The 15,886-nt window shown below is 50.0% G+C and overlaps 2 protein-coding genes across 6 annotated transcripts in view; one reads left to right on the top strand and one right to left on the bottom strand.

Annotated features, from left to right (window-relative positions):
- The window catches only part of LOC144162675 (uncharacterized), a 108,927-nt gene extending 94,942 nt beyond the window's left edge, over positions 1 to 13,985 (top strand). The window contains exon 4 of the transcript XR_013320740.1: positions 13,975 to 13,985. The gene's annotated coding sequence lies outside the window, so the exon portion shown is untranslated. The remainder of the gene's footprint in view (positions 1 to 13,974) is intronic.
- Kank (KN motif and ankyrin repeat domain-containing protein 2 kank) overlaps positions 1 to 14,559 on the bottom strand; it is an 89,608-nt gene extending 75,049 nt beyond the window's left edge. For 3 of the 5 annotated variants that reach the window (XM_077693302.1, XM_077693306.1, XM_077693304.1), the window contains exon 1: positions 14,285 to 14,559. The gene's annotated coding sequence lies outside the window, so the exon portion shown is untranslated. The remainder of the gene's footprint in view (positions 1 to 14,284) is intronic. The other 2 variants (XM_077693303.1, XM_077693305.1) reach the window with 1 other exon arrangement.
- Positions 14,560 to 15,886: the final 1,327 nt, after the last annotated feature.

Raw genomic sequence — 15,886 nt, 5'->3', positions numbered from 1 at the left:
CATTCAAGGTTGTAACAGACCACCATGCGCTGTGTTGGCTCGCCAATTTGAAGGACCCCTCTGGCCGTCTTGGGCGGTGGAGCTTGCGCCTGCAGGAGTTCGACGTTACAGTCGTTTATAAATCCGGCAGGAAACACTCCGACGCCGACTGCCTGTCCCGCGCCCCCGTCGACCCACCACCACAAGACTCTGATGAAGACAGCGCGTTCTTCGGGATCGTGACGGAGAGCGACCTAGCCGCCCAGCAGCGTGCCGACCCCGACTTACGCGTCATAATCGAGTACCTCGAGGGATGCGACGTTGCCGTTCCTAGGACCTTCAAACGCAGCTTACCAGCATTCAGCCTGAGAAACTCCGTCCTTGTGAAGAAGAATTTCAGCCCCGGAACAAGAGCGAATTACCTTCTCGTCATCCCCGCGGACCTTCGTGACGAAATTTTGGAAGCGTGCCACGACGACCCGTCTTCCGGACATCTGGGCACAGCCCGCACTATCGGAAAAATCAAGGCGAGGTACTACTGGCCCGGCCTTACCTCTGACGTCACCCACTACGTCCGGAGCTGCCGTGACTGCCAGCGACGAAAAACGCCGCCGACAAGACCCGCCGGACTTCTGCAACCGATCGCCGTCCCATCGAGACCATTTCAACAGATTGGAATGGACCTTTTAGGCCCGTTCCCTACGTCACGATCACAGAACAAGTGGATTGTCGTAGCGACAGACTACATGACGCGCTACGCAGAGACCGCCGCTCTTCCGAGGGGTACTGCACAAGAAGTGGCGAAGTTCTTTATAAGCCAGGTTGTGCTGCGACATGGAGCCCCGGAAGTCCTAATCACAGACCGCGGAACGGCATTTACTGCGGAGCTGATGCAAGGAGTATTACGCTACAGCAACACGGATCACCGAAGAACGACGGCGTACCACCCCCAAACGAACGGACTAACAGAACGTCTGAACAAGACAATCGCAGATATGCTGTCAATGTACGTTGACGTTGAACATAAGACTTGGGACGAAGTGCTCCCGTATGTCACGTTTGCGTACAACACGGCTATCCAGGAGACGACACAGCTGACGCCGTTCGAGCTTGTCTACGGTAGAAGGCCGACTACGATGCTCGACGCCATGCTTCCGCACGTAGAAGACGACGATCTCAACGCCGACGTCCACGGATATCTTCAACGTGCGGAGGAGGCCCGCCAGCTCGCTCGAGTTCGTATAACGGACCAGCAGCTGGTGGATGCGGGCCGCTACAACCTCCGACGCCGAGACGCCGAGTACCAACCAGGGGATCGTGTGTGGGTTTGGACTCCCATCCGACGACGCGGACTCAGTGAGAAGCTCCTGCGAAGGTATTTCGGACCCTACCGGATTCTACGACGTGTTGGCCAACTTACCTACGAAGTGATCCCCGATGGTGACTCCGGCACATCACGACGACGCACGCGGCCTGAAGTCGTCCACGTGGTTCGCTTAAAACCTTTCTACGGACGATGACGAACTTTTATTTTCATTTGTTCGGACTGTCGCTTATGTTAGCATCGGGTCGATGCACTCTTAGAGGGGGGGGGTAATGCCGCGAACCATACATTGGGTTTGTTTATTTGTGTTTTGCTTTTACCGCCCGGCTGCGCCGGTCTGTGTTATCTCTGCGCCAAGGGAAGCGCGTGTTCCATTCTTTCTTTCTGTGCCGCATGTGTTATCTGTTGTGATAGGGAGAGCATTCCGATCTAACGTGAACAGCCCAGAATAATCTTCTTGGATCTACTATGTTCTCGATGCGAATCGACGTTTCGAGAACCACGCGCGCCAAAAGATAAAAAGCCTGCAGTGCGGACGCCGGGGCATTCGATTCGACGTCACTCGCCTGTGCAAATCACTTTGTTGACCGCTGCTTCGCCGCCTCTGTATTCTTTGAGTTGTTAGGGGAGCACAAGTTCGCTCCAATAAACGTGTTTCTCATTCAACACCACTGCATCGTCCTTGTCTTCGTGACAATATGTGGTAGCTAAAAATGCGTGGCAGGAAACAGACACAAACTGCTCATCTATACCCATCAGTGGATCTCTAAAAGTGAATTTTTTGCCGCTATTTCGACTCCAAGATCACTATCGTAAAAATAGAGCGCCAAGGAGATAACTTTTTTACTTAGTTTTATCTCTGCTGCGACTACCATGACTTCAAGCTCACGGGCAACTACTCATTAGTCCAAGCGAAAAGAATATACGTATATGAGTGAGTGTAACACTGCATTAAAGGGGCACTGACACAAAATTTTGAAGGCGAGATAACTTCGGAGATAGATTGGTGGGAACACATATACATCATCTGCAAAATATCAGCGGCGAATACAGCCTAGAACATATTTAAAATCAATTTTAAAGTGTGCGAAACGCAACCGAGCAGCCAGCAGAGGACCACGCGCAATCGACATCCCGAGGACATTGTGTAAATAAACAACATCCAAACACGTCACGAGTTTGCGTTTGCCGCTTCCGCACTGCCGGCGTTTCTCGCCGGCTCGCCCGGCTCACCGCTCCAATCGGAGGGCCGGAGGGCGGAGCTTCTGCTCTCGAGAACGAACGACCCGATCGTTGGCGGAGGAGGCGCCGTGATTTCGTCAGCTAATCGGGCAGCTGGGCGCGACCAAAGTTCTACAGCGATTCCAGGCACTCTGTTTCTATTACTGTTTATTACCATTGGATGCGAAAACGCGCCGGAGGCACGAAAAGCCCACTGCGCTAGCCGCACGGTCGCTGTGCAGGCGGCGGCCACGGCCGCGAAGTGGCCCAGGCCGGCGCAGATAGCTCGAGTGATAGCTTGTTACCGCTGCACGAAATTGTCCCCAAGTCTCGACCATGGTGGCTTACATGAGAAAGAAGTTAATGATGCGATGGCGGGTTGCATTAAAAATTGTCATCTGCGCCGCTTACGAGAGCGGCATTCGAATATCCGCCGCAGTGCTGAGCCGAACACATCTGTAGGCGGACCTGTAGGCAGACCGGCCGGCTGCTCCCAGCGCGCGTATTGCCACCCACCGTCTCGAGCGTCGCGCGTCGTTCTTTAGCCGCGGTAGCATTTGCACTCGCAGCGCCTGCGTCACATCCACGGTCGCTTTTTAATTAAGCGCCTCACGAGATCAGTACGTGGGGGCATTCGCAGAAACTGCCGTCGATGCGGATTCGACAGTGCTACGGCGGCTCTGCTCTGTGATATCCCTCCGACGGTCACACAAAATCCACAAAATCCATCGTTTCGCGGCACTCGCTGAAACCGAAACTGCGACTGGCCGCATTGAAAATGCTTCTAGTTAAACAACCGTCGAACGCTGAAGCAAATGAGGTTTCTACAGGTTATAAGTAGGTCACTAGCTACTTATCGCAACAAAAAAAAAGATGCAAAATTTTTGTGTCAGTGCCCCTTTAAATGAGAGGCCATGGGGCCCTGGGGGAGCAAGGATGAGGAGAAAAGGGGAAGGTCACAACTCGCACAATGAACACAGTTGCAGTCTTGGGGTCCTAATCGCAAAATGAACACATTAAAGTCAGTCAGTGGCAGCAAAATGCACAGTTCACACTTAAATGTACAGTTCACACTGTGGACAATGCGGTTCACACTGAAAACAGTGCACGCTGCAGACAGTTCACATTGTATACCGAACGGGAAAGTCGGCCAGGCTGCTACACCAATTTGTAAAGTCTGTTTTCAAGGGCGTACTCGGTAATTGCTTCTAGTGCGGTGGGATCGTCACGGACCCGACTAACATGTTCCTGTTCAGTCGCAGGGGCGGGACCTAGAGTTAAAAGCTGGTGGCGATTACGGTCGAATAATGGACAGAGCCAAATTAAGTTGTAACGATTTGGTGTGCCTTCCCGATTACAGGGGGAGCATCAGCGCCATTCGGATCCTGCTGGAGCTGTGTATTTATAAATAACGTATCTTATGCAGCAAAATCTCTATGTGCATGAAGCACAAATTGTTAAAAATAACTAATCGACATTGGCAACAGCGTGAGTGGTAGCACGCATGATTACTGATATCAAACTCGGCCTGGTGGCTTCAGTGAAGAGACTGTGGTCAATAGCCCTGTACAGAAGACATATATCAAACTCCTCGAGTACTTCAGTTGCTGTACAATCCAACTATTACTTAGCCCTTGGTTGGTATATATTTTCGATATTGTTTCCCTAAATTGTTATGACCAGCAGTGTAAATTATGCAGAATTAATGACCGAGTGTAAAACGTGTACGTTTGAGCTGGTGTCTTTCTTATCAATGTATCACCCTTGCAAGAACGATTCACACCTTCCATTGCTGTTAACAAAATATCAATGTTTTCCTTAGTGGCACTGTTCCTGATAAAGAATAATGCAATGAAGTTAATGTTAACGAAATTCAATGTAATAGTGCTTATGAAAGTGCCAAAATGTAGCAGCTCATGCAGCTGTAATATTTCGCAAGAGTAGGACAGTTTGTAAATGTAGTCATGGGTAACTGGCTGCCTTTCTTGTAATCCTTACCTACAGCACCGAATCGTGTTTTGAGCTGTGTATATAGTAAAAGAGCACCCAACTCAATTGTATACCCTTCTGTGTGCTGTAGAATGAGCTTTCAATGAGGGTGTTTGCTTTCCGGACCGTGTATAATTGCCCCATGCGCGTGAAAGCGTCCATCCGCGCGCGCGCATTCGAGCACCGAGTCGAGCGCTTATTTAGGAACACGATCGGAGGTCAGCGTCAACTTGCAGGTGCGCAAGAAGAGCGCGGAGAGATCAGGGGCTCAGGTACAAAAGGTTAGCTTCTACCATATGTGCGTCAGCTTCCCCAGCGCCGCAGGCCAGCCCCGCCCACGGAGCGAATCCATCGGCCGCCTGCCAAGCAGTCGAAACGAGGGGAGGGGGAAAAAAGAAGAAATCCACCTCGCATGAAGTCGCGCACATATAGGTAGAGACGTCACGGCGCTGCGTCCAAGGAGGTTAAAAAATTGCAATTTTTTTAATCTCTTTGGCTGCGCCCCTGCTTAGGGGGTGTGGTCGGCCTGGGCCCCTACGGGATATGGTTTGGGAATACGCTACCCGGGCCGGGACTATGCGGCCCGCGCAGTGCTCAAGAACAGACCGCACTAGTCTACTTTTTCCGACACTTCATTATCTTTGCTCAAGATGTCGCATTGTTTAAATGTCTGCCCTTAGGTTGTTCTTTGTTACCTTATCCTAAGGCCTACTAAACTTTTTCTCCGTACATGCCCTACACCGTGTTTTACAGCTCCTCTCTAGAGGCACTTCGCAGGACGACGTCGCCCACAAATCATATTTCCCGCTATATACTCGCTTAAAGGTTAAAACAGCAACGATGATGATGACTGCTAATGGTATTCCCTTTGTAACAGGGTGTAGTGGCGGCAGCTTCATCCACTATCATCATCGCCACTGCATCCCACAATCATCATCAGCGGTGCCTGGCCAGGTCAGCAGTGCCACGCGCCACGGGAGTTCGCACACGACTGCGCTCCAGGGCGGTCGCATGTCTACGCCGCTTTGTTCCTGCCGGGCCTTGCCCACCCGCAATAAATGTAGGAGAGCCACAGTGCATAATCGAGTCCACGGCCCCCTTTCCTACAAGGGTAATGACGTTTCATCTTACCAAAGAAACTAACAAATCTTTATTTTATGCTCTTCGTTGACTTCTAACGATGCTCTTAGGGCAGGCTCAAAATATTTTTTTTTTTCTGTTACAGGTGGTGGTTGCCGGAAGTTGCCGCTGGGCCTTATCACCGCAATCTACTGTTCCTCCGCGCGCGGTCCGTTACTCGAGTTCATTGGAAAACAAAATAAAGACAGGCGCAAAAACAAAACTAGCGAAATAAATGCTCTAGCGTGTGAAAAATTAAATAAAATTCGGTAAAAAAAACTGACCTCATGCATCAAGCGCAATTCCTTTTCAAATTTCGCGCGCGTTTACGTCACGGGTTCATCGCTTCGGCGGAGGATACACAACACGGGCTGTTGTCTTATTTAATTTGTACGCCCCACTATGGCCCATATTTAAGCATTTTTTCGTACAAACATTTCACGAGAGAGAGAGAGAGAGAGAGAGAGAGAGAGAGAGAGAGAGAGAGAGAGAGAGAGAGAGAGAGAGAGAGAGAGAGAGAGAGAGAGAGAGAGAGAGAGAGAGAGAGAGAGAGAGAGAGAGAGAGAGAGAGAGAGAGAGAGAGAGAGAGAGAGAATAAACGTTTTATTTAAACAGAGAAAAGGCTTCACGCAGGTGTCCTCCTTCGAAGACGTACATTAATGCTCTCATCTGATACCTACGCTGCATTGATACCCGTTAGTATTTGCATCCTGCATAACAACCACCAATACTCTACATTCCGTCGGCACAGCTCCGCGACCCCGCGGTGGCGGACACTCCTCCGCTGACTTATCACGGGAGGCAATCGCGAAAGGCAGCCGCGACCGTAGAGTAGAGTCATAATGTGAAGACGCTTCCTTTCGAGTTCACAAACTGTACTAACGCCCAGAGAACGCGGAGGCCGCGAGGAGGCCAGCTCGAGCGAATTCGCACGCCAGAAAAAAAGGCGCGCTGCAGACTGGGCGCACGTCATCAATTTCACGCGCCAAAAATAAACGGCTTACACGTACTACATTTGATCGCATTTCATGCACGCGATCCCTGCAATTGCGGAGCTAGGAGCCGCGCAACTTCGCGAACCCAGAGGAACGGGCAAGCCGCGAAATTGCGCTATTATAACAGAGCAGCTTTGCGCCTGCCCAGACGAGGCGCGCGACGTACACAAATTGTTGCTAGGGTACTCTTGGAAATGTGCAGTACGTCGAGTTGAGTCCACGCACAAAGCGCACGCACGCAGGCAGCTTAAACAAGCATTTACGTAACCTTCTCCTCGAGCGTGCCTGTACAACGGTTCGCGGTGAGCAGTTCTCGACCCAGTTCTCTGCGGTCAGCCAAACGCGCTGCACAGAGAAATGCTATGCAAAGAGAGCGAACATATGTAAACACGCGCGCCGTCGTCTATCAGCAGACGGGGGTTACCACCAACAACGAGAAACCAACCGCGCCGAATTCGCAACCATCGTTACGTCGACGCGGTAAGCGTGGCACAACAGAAAAACCACGAATGTAAATCAGCGGCCGGTATGTTTGGACGGAGCGCAGCGCCTCGACGCCCCATGCACGTGCCGCGCCGGGGTCGTGGGTTCGCATCCCATGAACGCCACCACCAGGGACGTAGGCAGAATTTTTTTTTCGGGGGTGGGCGTACGTGCGCGTTATGGGAAGTGAGGAGTTTTACCGAAAGAAACACTAGCACTCGTTTACGCACTATCTGAAAAGAATTTCGGGCGGAGGGTGGGGGAAGAGTACAAACCCTTTTTCCTCCTCCCTCTCGTAGCTACGTCCCTGACCACGGCCGGATAAACGCGATACGCTTCCTTGGGAGAACGTAAAAGTTCAAGTCCGTGCGCCATTACAACCAACAAAAAAAAGGCAAATTGCGGGAATCCGAGTTTCGAAATCGCAACAATCATCCGGGGGTTGTTTCACACCTCGTATAAGACAAACATTCTTTTTTTCATGTCAGGTTGAGCACGCCGAAACCACCTCTTCATCTCCTCAACGAACACAAGAACACCTTCGCTTGGGCATCCATCGAGCGGCCGTGGCTTGGGTGTTGTGCGCGCGACTGCAGCAGTAGCTGGGGCCGTTCCTCCCGTGCGGGTATTGGCCGCGAGGCCCACCACTGGAGAGGCTGGCGCTGCGATCGTTTTGACGTCACTTGTAGGATCACTGGGATCACCGTTCCTACCTTGCTGCACAGTTGACTTGCAGCGCGTGACACTTAGCTTATGACGCGCGTTCTAAAAGTATTTTCGTGTTAATTTCCGTCGTTTGAAGTTAATTCTCAGTGCGTCAAGCGCAGTTTGACGTCATGGGGATTTCATAACCGTATCAACTGTGGTACATTCTCCGCAAACAACTTGAGCGCGGTGGCGTACGTGTGTGACCGAAGCGTAAGCTGCGGCTCGTTTCCCCGATCAACAATGTAGACTACGATGATTGCCAAGCTAAGTTTCTAGATTTCCTTTGTTTGCAACAAATGTGTAAAGCAAGAAATCATAAAGCGTTTACTGCTCGCAGAAACGCTCCGCGCGCACACCGCCGTGCCTGCCCGCACGGCCGACGGAGCAGCTCGAACCGACGCAGGTCGCGGCAGCAACAACTTGTCGCCGCTTTTTAAAATCACGCTAGCTGTGGAAAAGTAATTCGACAGCGGTGAATGTGGATGTTAGTGTGGTGAAAAATTGTGCTAGGTTGTGTCGTTAGCTGTGCTTTTCAAAGCGATGCTCAAATATCTGCCGCCATAGGCGTGCGCAGAGTTCTCGATTAGGGGGGGGGCAAAGTCTTACCGCTGCGCCCCCCCCCCCCCCCCCCCCCCGGCCTTCCAGCAACTCCCGACCTCCTCCCACTGAAGGCCTAGCGGTCCGAACGCAGTGCAAAGAGGTATGGTTATAAATTTTTTATTTGAATGCGATGGAATTGCAACACATACAAAATATTTCTGAGCAGAAATTTTTACTTTAATGTGTTACATTGACAAAATATGGGCTAATTTGGCGTCCCCCTTCAGATGATTAGGGGGGGCGGCCGCCCCCCCAGCCCCCCTTGTGCGCACGCCTATGTCTGCCGCGATCTACGCCGACCGTCCCCGAAGGTCGGTCCCGGCACCGCCGGCCCGTTCACGCGCGGTGCGGCGAGCGGCCGTAGGATATGTGCCTGCGCGCAAGCATCGGCCGAGGCCGTGGCAGGTTCTTGATCTTCGGTCGCTTAAACGGACGCGGTTACAAAGTTACACATACAAGAAAGAGGGTGACAGTGAAGTGAAAAGTTGTGTTAGGGACTCTCATTCGCAACTGTAACGATAGCGGCGAAGAAATATCTGCCGCGACGTTAAGCCTAAAGTTCCCAACATCCGATTACGTGCATCCGAAGCCGGCGCCAAGCGGTTCGAGAAGACCCTTTCGTCGCGCGCGCGCGTGTTGCGTTTAGGTTCCCCCATCACTTTGGGGGGCCCCCAACGCTCGGTTCTCCTATTTTAAAACTCCCAATTATCCTAATTCATTAACGACTTGTTTCGCCTCGTACACAGCCTCGCCTTCTGTGAGCAATCGTTAGTTTCATTGAGGCTAGAGGAAGGCAGGCTCACTGTAAACATAAAAGAGCCCACGTTACAATTATACATTCCCACGCCGAAGTCCTAATGAAAAATAAATATAGCCATGTCCAAACCCGCTCGCAGGCGTTGAAATCTCGCGTTCGTATACCATTTATACATTGCGGACAAGTTGTGGCGAAAAGTAAACATATCAGCCGTGCAGAGTACAGGCTACGGCAGTGATCGTTAATCAAATCCGGAAATAACTTTGAAAAACATTGTAGGGGTAATAGGCACTGGTTAAGCCAAACTGCGCATCATAGCAGTACTTTTAAGCATGCGCGTCGAAGCAATCCGATCACCGTTCTCACGTATTCATTCATTTACCAGGCAAGGCGAGCAGTAGGCGCGCTGAGATCACAAGTGAGCGACGCGCTTCCGTCGCTGTTACAAGGTGTTTCCTTGCACGCACAGTCTCGTACATGTCACGTCGCAAGTATTTCATAATGAATTTACAGTGTACTTTTCTCGGCATCAGTTGCATCGTCCTTGGCGTTAGCTGGCTGCGTACGAGCTGTGGGGCGCGGCGGTGTCGCCGGGAAAAAGCGAGTCGCTGATTGCTCGCCCGGATTATTCGGGTTGCAGACAACTTTTTTAGGTAATTTACATCAAATCCACAAGGAGCGGGGGGGAGGGGAGGGTACAGTGGCCACAGACACACACACACACACACACACACACACACACACACACACACACACACAAACACGCGGCCGCATACGCATAGGAAATGGGTTGTAGCAGACGACAACCCGACCCGGCGTCCAACAAGTGACGTCATTCGTAGGTGGCGCCACGGTATGTCCTCGGGGCCAATAGCGAAAGTCTCCATGAGGAACAAAGTATCGAACAGATTCCAGGACAACGGAGAGCTCTCGTGGTTCAAGACACTTTCCCGCTCAGGCGCCATCTGCGGGGACCTTTTGTCTCTGCAGTGCTCGAAGCAGCTCGAGCCGGCATCTTTGTTTAAGTGCTTATCTTTAGCCCCACTTTCTCGTTTGTCGTGGGTTTTCTTTTTCTCTACCGGGCATATTCCCATCCAGCACTCTGCTATCACCGCCGGAAAAGTATGGACACGCACAAAGTACGAATTAACCGAATGACGGAATTTGAATCAAGCGGGTTTTAAATACATTGAAAGCATGGCGAACAACCAAAAGTTTGCATTTTATTTGAATTAACCGAAAATACGAATATCTGAGCTTGAATTATCGCTAGTCTACTGTATATGCTGCGGGCTCTAGCATTTTTTTTTTCACCTGTTTATTTGCCGCGTGGCTGATTCGAGCGACAGAGAGACAGACCAGAATTTTCGCGTTTACGTAGAAGGTTCAAAGCAGCGCCAAACATCGAGGCTGACCTTTAATCACGTCGGGAAGTGGCAGGCGTCTGGCACTCCCGCCTACTGCATTTCGACGCAGCACAGAAGGCCGGGAGTGTTTGACGAGGTCCCGTAATTAGAAGAAGCGCGAAGAGACGAGACACAGCACCCGCGTAAGTCTCCGACTGCGCATCGTCCGTTCGCGCGTCTTCCAATTATAGAACCACGCCTCTTACACCACCGCAAGGGATTTGTGCGCAACCAGAAAGACGTTTTTTTTCCCTGAAAGGGGCCACAAACACAAAACACAACTATGATTTGAAAGGCCCGGCCCTTGGCAACTCACTCAGCTCCATTCCAGCGACGAAATACGTTTTTCTAACCGAAAATTAAAACTCTAGAAATAATTGAAATAATTAAATAATTAAAATCTAGAATTTTAATCATTTAAATAATTTAAATCTAGAATTTCGAGCTTCAGTGACGTATTATGGGCCAGCGCTAAAAGCATCGTCATCACTGTTCTAATTGCACGTGATGCGACAGAGGTGATGCGATCAAGCGAAACTAGAGGCCCAGCAATTGGTCTCTTCGATTCGGCTACACTTTCTGCACTAGTTCACAAAAGTGCCGTGCAAGTGCAGCGCCAGTTCTTTCGCACGCTACACCTTAATTGGTCTCCTCGATTCGGCTACACTTTCTGCACTAGTTCACAAAGGTGCCGTGCAAGTGCAGCGCCAGTTCTTTCGCACGCTACACCTTGCACGAGACGAGAACTCGCACAGGGGCTAGTGCAGAAGTGTAGAAGAACTGGTGCAGCACGGCGTCAAATCGAGGGCCGAAGTGCAGGTGGCGCAAGCTGCACTGGTAAATCGAGTGCCCGAGTGCTGCACCGCCTGAACTGGTGCAGAAAGTGTAGCCAAATCGAGGAGACCAAATGTTTCTTGGCGGTTGCTTCGGTCGGCGGTCGCCGCAAATCGCACGAACAAGATTCCGTGACGTCACTGAGGATCACCGGAAAGTAGCCGGAGAGTCGTTAGCGCCACACGCGTTTTCTTTTAAACCTCGCTTATTCGACTGAACTTTGCGATGAAATGGGTGTATGTGTTATCGGGACAACGCAGTACTTTTAATTAATCAATCTTTACAGTCATGGACAAATGAAATATAAATCAGAACACTCAAAACTGAGAAACACTGTTCGTATATAGGTTCAATAATGTCGCTATGTTGGTATATTTGTAAAGGCACATTTTTTAAGACTTTGTTACTGTAATTAGGCCACGCGTCAATTGACTTGCATTGAAAGAAATCGTGCTATTAGTGTGGTTCATATTTTCGTGATGGCATTTCATTTGTCCGTGACTGCCCTTACCATGACCCCTGCAGAACTACCCTGCACAATGTCCGCGCAGTCGGGTCATCCCACAGCGAACGTGCTATCGCTGCAAGACCCGCGGGCGATATTCGGGCGGATTGTCGAAAGCACGTTTCGCTAACACCTAATACACACCACGTGCGAAAGACAGCTTCTAACTACTGCAGCTCCTTTGCTAAGCTTTTTTTTTTTTTTTTCTAGAACTCACTGTCTAGCTTGCGGTTCGCCTGCGCGATTGTGAGAGATAAAGCCATCGACGAAGTTTAAACGACTGTATCGAGCGAAAACACGAAGTCCGAGGCAAAGATTCTCAGAGATAGCTCAGTCCCGACGAAGTCCACTTTTGGGCAGCTAATTGTTGCTTCAACAGTGGTGGAATGGCGAATAATACAGCAAAATTATTTAAAAACAAGACAAAAAATTGCAGAAACTTCCCCCCCAAAAGGGAAATGTCGGAGAAATGCGTAAGCAGCTCTACTATACAAAGGGCCCTTTAATTCGGCTTCACTACTGTACGCTGGTGCATTGCTAAGACGACATTATTTAGGGGCATATAAGGAGCCTGATATCAAGGTTGAAAAGCCCCAGCGGCTTCTTTTTTTACTACTTCCGTAAGACCGTGTATCGCTACGAAGCACTGCACAACAGCGCCGTTGAAGTCGACTTCACCACTCGACACAAATGCATTGATTGTAAAACATTTTTTAGAGGAAATGAGGGCCCGGGGCCTTTTCTTAACGCCATGTTCTTATGCGACGAAGACACCAAGCGTAACGTTAACGACGGGCGAGATGCGTACGCATTTACAAATGCGGGGCGACTCGGCATTGCAATATTCATGGTAATAATAATAATGAAAAGCTTGAGGTATACATAGCTTTCTTTTGGGATTTTTTTCTGTTCAGGTACATGCGAGTCCACGTTTCTTTATTACTTTGCAATCGTAATGACAATCGATTGCCGCACAGCCCACAGCCTTTAATTTTCTCCCGAGTGTCTACGCAGCCACGAAATTATGACACGGATTTCCGCATCAGCGCGCATACGCTACGTGTGCAGCAAAGCGCGACTGTGGAAGTGCACTTGGATGTGGGTTAGTTGACTGACTGCATGGATGGGAGTACACATAATGCAGCACGTAACCACAGAAGTAAACGGCGATGTTCGGTAAACGAAAGGCTGATCAAACAATTATTTCATTATTTAAATTAACTTTAGCTAACGCTGTTGTTCACGCGATCATGCACACAATGTGTAATCGTTTTTCTTAATGGGAATCCGTAAAAGCAGTTCAAGATTTTTTTTTTTATGATTACAAGTTTGTTGGAAATATGAAGTGGCACGATAAGCTGCTGCGGACGTAAGTATAAAATATAACAGACCACCGCCTGCAATTCATCCGCCCAAAGCCAAACTCTACTTCATCGAAATCAGTGTGGCCGGTGATTTCATTACAATGAAATGAAACACATTTCTGCGAAGATGATATAGTCGGTCTCAGTTTTAGCCAGAGAACCGAGGGACCCAGCGAAGAAAGCCCCAACGCAACGTTTTCACGGAATACGTTGTTTTCTCCAAACCTCACACAGAATTTTGAACACACCTAGTAATTTCTCCGCAACAATGCGTGCACTCCCGTATTCCCATCACACACACTTATTAACTGCCACAGATGACTCTGGCCATGTGACACGACAGCGGAGTTTCCGCCTTACGCAGCTACCAAATTAAGAACGAAAGCCATTGCCTTGGCGCCACTACATGCGGCCGCTCTGAGCAGCTTCGACGGCGCCCAACACGGGAACGAGAAGTGAAGGCCGCTCCAAGTTTGGCGACCGCCCATACACTCCTTCAGAGAAACCTATTGAAGCGACGCTTTCCCCGAGCTTTTTACGACCACAAAGACTCAACAGGTAGGCCAGGGGCGTGTGCTTTTTCGAAGGCTGGGCGGAGGAGCGATTCGAACTGCGGCGAATACGACGCCCAGGCCGAGCGTCAGACTGACCGCGGTTTACCCGGCAGTCTCCAAACGCGCTCGCTCGAAGACCGCCTCCAAATTCGAAGTCGGCGATTTCGCTGCAAACAAGCCTCCCAGACGTCGAAACAAAGCATCCATCGACCTCGCCGCTGACAGGCAAAGAAAAGAAACAGGAAGTATTGTTTGAGAGCACCTGTTGGTCGCAGCCGCATATCGCTGCTCGCAGAACGTTATCGCGGAAACCCGCGAGGTTGATAGCTACGACGCACATCGCCAGCGCGCCGCCAAATACGAAAGCGATGAAAGGGGCACCGAACAGTCCTCGGCTGAAAGCGTTCAAACGGAGAAGAAAGCGCGATCTCGCCTTTCGGCCTTACCTTAAAAGACAAGTTGTCATCGGCGACCACCTGCGAATCCCTTTCGAGGAACAGGGCGACGACAGTAGGCGGCGTATCCCAAATTTTTTTGTCGCGCGAGCCAGGACCACGCTCAGGCACGAAGCGAGACACACGCGAAGAAAACTCACTCGTCGAGGAGCAAACCTTTTGATCCAACAGCCACAGGACTTGCTTGCTTTTCTTTAGCGAGTTCGTAACTTGCGACGGCGAAGAAGCGCGAAGCGAGTGGGCAGTAGGCCACCACCACCGCACTTACTCTATCCCTGTGCAAAACCTTCCCATCATGAGGCCTAGTTGCAAAAAATGACGCTAGGTCTGTTTCGGCGCTGCTCTACGTTACGACGTAAATTACGTTTAAATAAAACTGTCAAATAACAATACCAATAACAAAAAGAAATGATGTCATAACCGCATGTTTTAAACAGTTCTAAAGCCAAAATACGGCACAAAAAAAGTAATTTTTTTACTGCTCGCCCGATTTTGGGCAGACTCTGCGCGCCATCTCTTGTCGTGTACGCGAGTGAAGCAAAGCTCTATGAACTAGCGCGTTGTTTTAAATTCGTCGGCGACCCACTACTTTCGTTCAGAGTCGAGCAAGAACAGACGCTAAGCAAGAGCCTCTATTTCACATAGTAGAACCGCGACATAACATACATCTCTCACAAAAGGCAGGTACGCGCCATATTTTGCCCACAAGATGACCCTCGTTACTCTATTACAAATTAAACAGAAATGGCATATCTCAATCTGTTTGTATTTTAACTATTAATCGGCTATATTACCATAGAAACTAATAAAATGTTTCATATTTCAAAATCTCTTACACTTGTACAAGCGCGTATGAGACGAAAAAGACGGGCTGCGATTTCTCCGCTCGTAAATCGTCATAATTTGACGTTCATCATCGAATTCAGTGAGGAACTGCACACAGCATAAATGCTGATTCGCTGGAGTATCATTTGGTTCGGTGGTGGTGGTAGTTGTGGTGATAATTATGATGATGATGAGCAGGAGGAAAAGGAGGAGGACTCGACAAGAACGACATGTATATCTCTAAAAGCTGCGGTAAATAAAATGCTGCATGTTCACTCTTGGTTGTTCGCGAGCTGTTTAATTGGAAGTTTTCGGGATCTCCTCTCTTCATGGCACCTGGCGCAAGACCTGTGAGTCACCGGCTGAAGCGCCTGCGGGTATAAATACTCGAGCTCTCTACCCAACCCCTCATTATAGGGAATTTGACTTTCAAATGCACGGGGGTGGTGGGGGAGAGTGGAAGAGGAGGCGAACGGTTTTATTGAAAAGGCAATAGAAATGATGAACAAAAGGACAGAGGGGCGGGGGGAGGGTAAGTGATGAAGGAGCAATCTGCTGGCTTGCAAACTGTGGGGCTGTGGTCTATCGGTACCTGTGCGACTGTTTTCTCTCTGTTTTCTGTTTATCCCACGGTAGGGCATCAGTACGACTTTCAAACAGGGAACGGTGAGGGAGGGGAAAGGGAATGGGGGAGGGGACGGAAAGGGCATTTTGACCACTAAACAGCTAACAGGGGGAGGGTGGAGGGTTGGTGGGAGGGACTGGATG

The sequence above is a fragment of the Haemaphysalis longicornis genome, unplaced genomic scaffold (genome assembly GCF_048455015.1).
Source record: "Haemaphysalis longicornis isolate Haplotype H1 unplaced genomic scaffold, Haemaphysalis longicornis Haplotype H1 scaffold_12, whole genome shotgun sequence".
In the NCBI taxonomy this organism is placed as follows: domain Eukaryota; kingdom Metazoa; phylum Arthropoda; class Arachnida; order Ixodida; family Ixodidae; genus Haemaphysalis; species Haemaphysalis longicornis.
The sequence above is the reverse complement of the archived record's forward strand: the minus strand, read 5'-3'. Positions and strand labels throughout refer to the sequence as shown.